This window comes from Monodon monoceros, unplaced genomic scaffold (genome assembly GCF_005190385.1).
Source record: "Monodon monoceros isolate NGI ecotype Baffin Bay Population unplaced genomic scaffold, NGI_Narwhal_1 Super_Scaffold_9, whole genome shotgun sequence".
Classification (NCBI taxonomy): domain Eukaryota; kingdom Metazoa; phylum Chordata; class Mammalia; order Artiodactyla; family Monodontidae; genus Monodon; species Monodon monoceros.
Genome location: NW_021703786.1, coordinates 7,023,407 through 7,030,499, shown reverse-complemented (window position 1 = coordinate 7,030,499; position 7,093 = coordinate 7,023,407). Strand labels below are relative to the sequence as shown.

General features: G+C 46.9%; 1 pseudogene; it reads left to right on the top strand.

Annotated features, from left to right (window-relative positions):
• The first annotated feature begins 4,849 nt into the window (after positions 1-4,849).
• On the top strand, positions 4,850-6,523 carry LOC114889197 (annotated as a pseudogene).
• The last annotated feature ends 570 nt before the right edge of the window (positions 6,524-7,093 follow it).

The window sequence follows — 7,093 nt, the reverse complement described above, 5'->3', positions numbered from 1 at the left end:
CCAAAAATGCAGGTACACAGGCCCTGCCCCATTCATACTGAATCAAAGTTTCTAGGGCTGGAGCCGAGCCCAAGACATTGGACATGGTAGGGGAGCATCCAGGTGCTGTTGCTGATCGGTCAGGTTTAGAAACCACTGCTGTAGAGGACAGAGCCCCAGGAGAGGAAACGGAACACCTGAATTTGGGTTGCAGCATCACCATTTATTGAATAACCCTGGGCACTGCACTCTCTAAACCCAGGGGGAAACATGTGTGTGAGACCTAGGCGCCCTGATCTGTCTGAGGCAAGTGTTACAGAAATGCCCGTTGAAAGCCATCAGACAATGCAAATGCTGTTATCACATACGCACACGTGGTATGTGGCTTGCGTGGGTACGTGTCACGTATATCCATGTACCTGGATTTCCTATAGAGAGGGCAGGACTGATCTTCATTGCCCTCCTTCACCTAAGCTCGTGGCTGTCTTCACATCTGAATAGAGTTTCTCTCTTCAGGACTTGCCCCCTGCTCTCCTCTCCCAATAGCATGGCACAGTCCCTGATTGTTTTTTTTTTTTTTAATTTCTATCTAATAGGTTTATCTATCATCTACGATCCCTCCTGGAGAGTAAGAAGGAAGAGAAGTAGTCACTCCTGCTTTACAACAAGGGGAAACCCAGGCAGGGGGCCGTTAGAGGGCTTTATACCATTTAAACATAGAGCAGGGATACTTTCCTTTTGAAAACCTGGTGAATACGTACACACACAAAATTTCCCATACAGTTTCAGGGTTTCATGGACTTTCTGGCGCCTCTCCTAGGAGTCCAGTAACCCCAGGCAAAGAACACCTGCCCCACCTGGATCTGCCCTCTGAGCTTCCAGAGGGTCACGTTCAAGCACATGAGGCTTCCTTTCAGCTGCGTCTTTGCTGAATGACTAACACATTACCCCCTCGCCCCGAGCTGCAAGATTAACTTGCCTGACCTTCCCTCCCTCCCCAAGAAAGAGGGTCAAAACCCAGTGACGCAGTGACACATCACTGTGTCAGGACAGGATCTCACACCAGACTGTGCCTCTCCATTCCTGAGCCTGCAGTACAAAGTCTGAGCTGCCGTTAGGTATCAGGAGGATGGATGACCTTTATCGCAATAACAGAAGACAGCTCAAACTGACTTAAACAATAAAAGGAATCTACCGGTCCGTGACAGTAAAAAAAAGTTTGAGGTGGCTGGGCTTTACGCAAAGTCTGATTCATTTGCTCTATCTTGTCTCCTTTGGTCTCTCCACCCTCCTCCACAGTGTCAACTTCATCCTAAGACTCACAGCCTTCAAGGTTGCAATATGGTCGCCAGCAGCCACCAAAGCTCTATGCACCTTCATTCATTCTCGGGAGAGAGAGCAAGCTGCTTTTTTGATAGTTTCCATGAATGAAAGTGGAAGCTTCTTTCCAGAACCCCTCAGTCAATGTGTCCCCACATCTCATTAGCCCACGTTGGGAAACATCCCATCCTGATCAGAGCCTCTGTCCTTGGAGTGCTGCCTGGCTGGGAAATTCAGAACATGGTACAGATGGCTTGCCTCAGTGCTCAGACCTCCAAGCCCTTGGGCTTAGCCTCCTCTGTCATTTAAACTGCTTTCAAGAAAGGAATGAAGGACTCAAAAGAAATGATTTTATAGAAGCTCAGGCTCTGGTTTTGTCCCACACAGACCCTGGGCAAAAGCCTGGGCCTTCTCAGGCAGGAAAGAGGAGATGGATTTTCACTTTCTAGAAAGGGAAGGCAACGGAACCTGCAGCCAGTCAGCTGAGTGGAATGAGGGCCACACAGGGAGTCAGGGAGCTGGGGTTATGCCTCTTTCCTCCTTAGAAAGCTTGGACGATCATGAACGACGTGTTTATCCTCTCTGGCCTCTCTACAAAAAGAGTGAAATGGTCATCCCTTCACTTTTCCAGTGATCCTGTGTAAGGTACGACAGCTTGGAATGAAGCTGAGTCCTCAGAAGTTCCCAGGATTCTGTGCTACATCACAGAGGATCGAGAATGTGGTATGTGGAGTGGTTTTGGGCCAGTCCTCTATTGCCAGAACCATCCAGAAGGTCTGTTAGTGTAACTCCAAAACTTCAGGTCCCATGTGGCTCTGGCACTGTTTGGAGCTCATATAAAGAAACATGGCTCAGCAACTGAAAGTGATGTTTTTTTAAAAAAAAATCCAATTATTTATTTAAATCTTTTGAAGAGATATAAACACTTTGCAAAGTTTTTCTAAAGCCCCCTTTTCTCCTCCCTAATTCTCTCACATCCCTAGCTACTCAAGAGCATTTTGTATGTCAAAAGCTCCCATGCTCTCTCCAGCACCCAAATGTCTCCCCTCTTTCGGAGCTCTTTATTATTTTGTTTTAATTGATTTTTATTTTTTTATTTTTGGCTGCGTTGGGTCTTCATTGCTGTGGGCTGGCTTTCTCTGGCTGCGGCCGGAGTGGGGGCTACGCTTCGTTGCAGTGCACCGGCTTCTCATTGCGGTGGCTTCTCTTGTTGCGGAGCACGGGCTCTAGGCGCACGGGCTTCAGTAGTTGTGGCTCACGGGCTCTAGAGCGCAGGCTCAGTACTTGTGGTGCACGGGCTTAGTTGCTCCGCGGCATGTGGGATCTTCCTGGACCAGGTATCGAACCTGTGTCCCCGGCACTGGCAGGTGGATTCTTAAACACTGCACCACCAGGGAAGTCCCTGGAGCTTTTTATTATGGAGGGTGATTTAATCTCTTGTGTTAGGTCCTTTTCCATTTCCTCTGGGCTCTCTTCCCACTCATTCTCGCAGTTCTACATCCCAAAAGATCTTTATCAAAGTTGAGCCAGAACTCTTCTTAGAGTACTCACACACTTCAATAAACCTTGTCCCTGTCACATAAGCATCATTGGGGAAACAGACTTCCAGTCTCATATACATATAAATTATTCTAGTGCTATGTATTCCAGGGAAAGAGCCCATAGGGTTTATTAGGATTTATATATATATATATATATATATATATATATATATGAGATCTATTGTAGGAATTGGCTCACATGGTTATGGAGGCCAAGAATTTGCATGATCTGCCGTCTGCAAGCTCAAAAACCAGGAAGGCTAGATGCTGGTATAATTCAGTCCAAGTCCAAAGGCCAGAGAATCCAGGGAGCCACTGGTATAAGTCCTGGAGTCCGAAGACCCAAGAGCCAGGAATTCCTACGTCTGAGGGCAGGAGAAGATGGACGTCCCAGCTCAAGAAGAGAGGGGGGAATTTAACTTTCCTCCACCTTTTTGCTTTATTCGGGCCCTCCTTGGGCTGGATGATGCCCACCCACACTGATGAGGGCAAATCTTCTTTACTCAGTCTACTGATTCTAAATACTAATCTCTTCCAGAAACATCCTCACAGACACACCCAGAAATAATGTTTTACTGGCTATCTGGGCATCCCTTAGCCCAGTCAAGTTGACACATAAAATCAACATCACATACCCCATCTGGAAGTAGAACATCAGCTTTAGTGGTTTTGGCTGTTGGGGATGGGGGGGGGGCGGTCTTGAACCGTCCACCTGGAGAACATTGCCTTCTCATACTTTCTACTCCTGTGGTTGTTACTCGGAACAAGTCCGCAGGATATTCTCCACTGGCTCCTCCAGCTCCACCCTCCAGCCTTCTCGACCCTGCTCTGAGATCCAGGAGGCCGACCTGTGTGGTCTATACCTAGAGGCTCCCTCGCTGTCTGGCTCCTGGCTGGGTTTGGCCAATGGGAGGCATTGACAAGAGATGGGAAGCAGGAGGTTGGGATGTTTATTCTGCCAGATCCCCCGCTGCTGGGCTGATGGTTGGCTCTGACTCTCATCCCAGGCCCTCTCCTAGCTGCAGCTGCCCCTGGGCTCTGGTCACTACTCCCACTTTCCCCTTCAGCCTGGAGGCAGTAGCGAGTCCCTGTAGCTGTTGGTCCCTGGGACTCGTTACCACCTTCCCTGGCATCCTCACCCTTGTCGCTTGCCTGAACCCTGTAAACAGCTCCTTCATCCAGCTATCCTCACTGCCTGGAGTGACAGGATGTGGACTGATTCAGTGCCCCTGACTTTCACAGACTTGTTACCTCCTGGAGTCTCACCTTATCGTTGTGAAGTGGAGAGGGGGGAGGAAGTATTACATTCTTATTTATGGAGGTTCTGACATGTAAAACTTTCAACAATAATTCAGCCAAATGTCAAGGTCTAACTTGCATCTTTGGTCTGGAATATCTACCATTTTTGGCCAAGTTAAGGATTTAGTCAGTGGCTGAAGAACAGTGTCTCTCTGAAAAGCTCAGTGGAAAATGAATCCACAGCTTGTCACTATCGTGATCTAACTATGGGACTACCCTAACCAGACAGGAACCACTAAAATTCAGGTGGAACTTTGCTGCACTCCCCAGCCAGTTTACCTTATCCTGACCACAAGACCAAAAAAGAGAGAAGAATGCCAAGTACATAGAAAGACTGAGTCAGGGATCAACATGATCTGAGCTACTCTGAAAAAGCCTCTCACTCCAAAAAATCCACACGCATCCCCCATTTCCATCCCAGGCCTGATTAGGATGAAACCATGTCTGCCCGTATCTGAAATTTCATCAGTGAAGAGGTATAACTTCGCCTTTAGGCCAAACGTAAATATTGCCCTGGACTGGCCGCAAGGGGGAGGGGCACGTACTTGGCGCAAGGAGGTCGTAGAGCGTTCCCGCCATTGGCGGCGGTTAGGGCGTTTACGCAACGTCCTGACGTAGGGGAGGAGGCGTTAGTCGGGGGAAGGTTCTAGAAAAGCGGCGGCAGCGGCTCTAGCGGCGGCAGCAGCAGCAGCAGCAGCAGCAGAGCCGGGTCCAGAGTGGAGGTGCTCCTAGCGGTGTCGTTCCTCGACCAGCGGCAGTTCTCACTACAGCGCCAGGACGAGTCCGGTTCGTGTGCGTCCGCGGAGATCTCTCTCATCTCGCTCGGCTGCGGGAAATCGGGCTGAAGCGACTGAGTCCGCGATGGAGAGAGAAGAGGAACAATTCCGTAAACTCTTTATTGGTAGCTTGAGCTTTGAAACTACAGAAGAAAGTTTGAGGAACTACTACAAGCAGTGGGGAAAACTTACAGATTGTGTGGTAATGAGGGATCCTGCAAGCAAAAGATCAAGAGGATTTGGTTTTGTAACTTTTTCATCCATGGCTGAGGTTGATGCCGCCATGGCTGCAAGACCTCATTCAATTGATGGGAAAGTGGTTGAGCCAAAACGTGCTGTTGCAAGAGAGGAATCTGGAAAGCCAGGGGCTCATGTCACTGTGAAGAAGCTGTTTGTATGTGGAATTAAAGAAGATACTGAGGAACATCATCTTAGAGATTACTTTGAGGAATATGGAAAAATTTATACCATTGAGATAATTACCGATAGGCAGTCTGGAAAGAAAAGAGGCTTTGGGTTTGTTACTTTTGATGACCATGATCCTGTGGATAAGCTTGTGTTGCAGAAATACCATCCTATCAATGGTCATAATGCAAAAGTAAAGAAGGCTTTATCTAGACAAGAAATGCAGGAAATCCAAAGTTCTAGAAGTGGAAGAGGAGGCAACTTTGGTTTTGGAGATTCTCGTGGTGGTGGTGGAAATTTTGGACCAGGACCAGGAAGTAACGTCAGAGGAGGATCTGATGGATATGGAAGTGGTCGTGGATTTGGGGTTGACTATAATGGGTATGGAGGAGGACCTGGAGGTGGCAATTTTGGAGGTAGCCCTGGTTATGGAGGAGGAAGAGGAGGATATGGTGGTGGAGGACCTGGATATGGCAACCAGGGTGGGGGCTGCAGAGGTGGTTATGACAAGTATGGAGGAGGAAATTATGGAAGTAGAAATTATAATGATTTTGGAAATTATAACCAGCAACCTTCTAACTATGGTCCAATGAAGAGTGGAAACTTTGGTGGTAGCAGAAACATGGGAGGACCATATGGTGGAGGAAACTATGGTCCAGGAGGTGGTGGAGGAAGTGGGGGGTATAGAGGGAGAAGACGATATTGATCTTCTTCCTATTTACCATGGGCTTCACTGTATAAATAGGAGAGGATGAGAGCCCAGAGGTAACAGAACAGCTTCAGGTTATCGAAATAATAATGTTAAGGAAACTCTTATCTCAGTCATGCATAAATATGCAGTGATATGGCAGAAGACACCAGAGCAGATGCAGAGAGCCGTTTTGTGAATGGATTGTTTAATAACATTACCTTACTGTGGAGGAAGGATTGTAAAAAAAAAAAAAAAAAAATGCCTTTGAGACAGTTTCTTAGCTTTTTAATTGTTGTTTCTTTCTAGTGGTGTTTGTAAGAGTGTAGAAGCATTCCTTCTTTGATAATGTTAAATTTGTAAGTTTCAGGTGACATGTGAAACCTTTTTTAAGATTTTTCTCAAAGTTTTGAAAAGCTGGTGTAATAAGACATAACGTTTTTCCTTTAAAAAAAATTTAAGTGCGTGTGTAGAGTTAAGAAGCTGTTGTACGTTTATGATTTAATAAAATAATTCTAAAGGAAAAAATATTGCCCTGAAGGGAGACATTGAGTTACATTTGATGAATATTTCCATTATGTGCAAGGCACTGCTGAACACTAGTTAATGCTTTAATCCTACCAGTTACCCTGGAGTAGGAATAAACTGAATATGAGGAGAAGAAAGTGAAACCACAAGGTGGGGAGAAACATGGGAAAAGGGGAGGAAGTTGAAGACACACGTTGCCTTTATTCATCCTGGGCTCAGGGGAGAGGCTCTGGATTAGAGATATAAACAGGGAGTCTGCAGCATTATGGATGGTGCTGAAAGCCATGGGCTAGATAAGACACGCAGGAGGAAGGACTGAGCAGAGAAGAGGACAGGGCAGGAAAGAGAGGAGGGGTGAGGATAGACAAGAACTGAGCCCAGGGACACTCCAATCTTAGAGCTTGTGAAAGGGGGAAAAAGTGAATCCAGGAAAGAACACGGAAAAGGAACAGCTGGTGACGTAGGAGGAAGATCGGAAAACTCAGGTGTTCGGAAGCAGCTGAGAAATTGTTTCATGAAGTGAGTGACCAGACGACTTAAACTGTTGCGGATGGGTC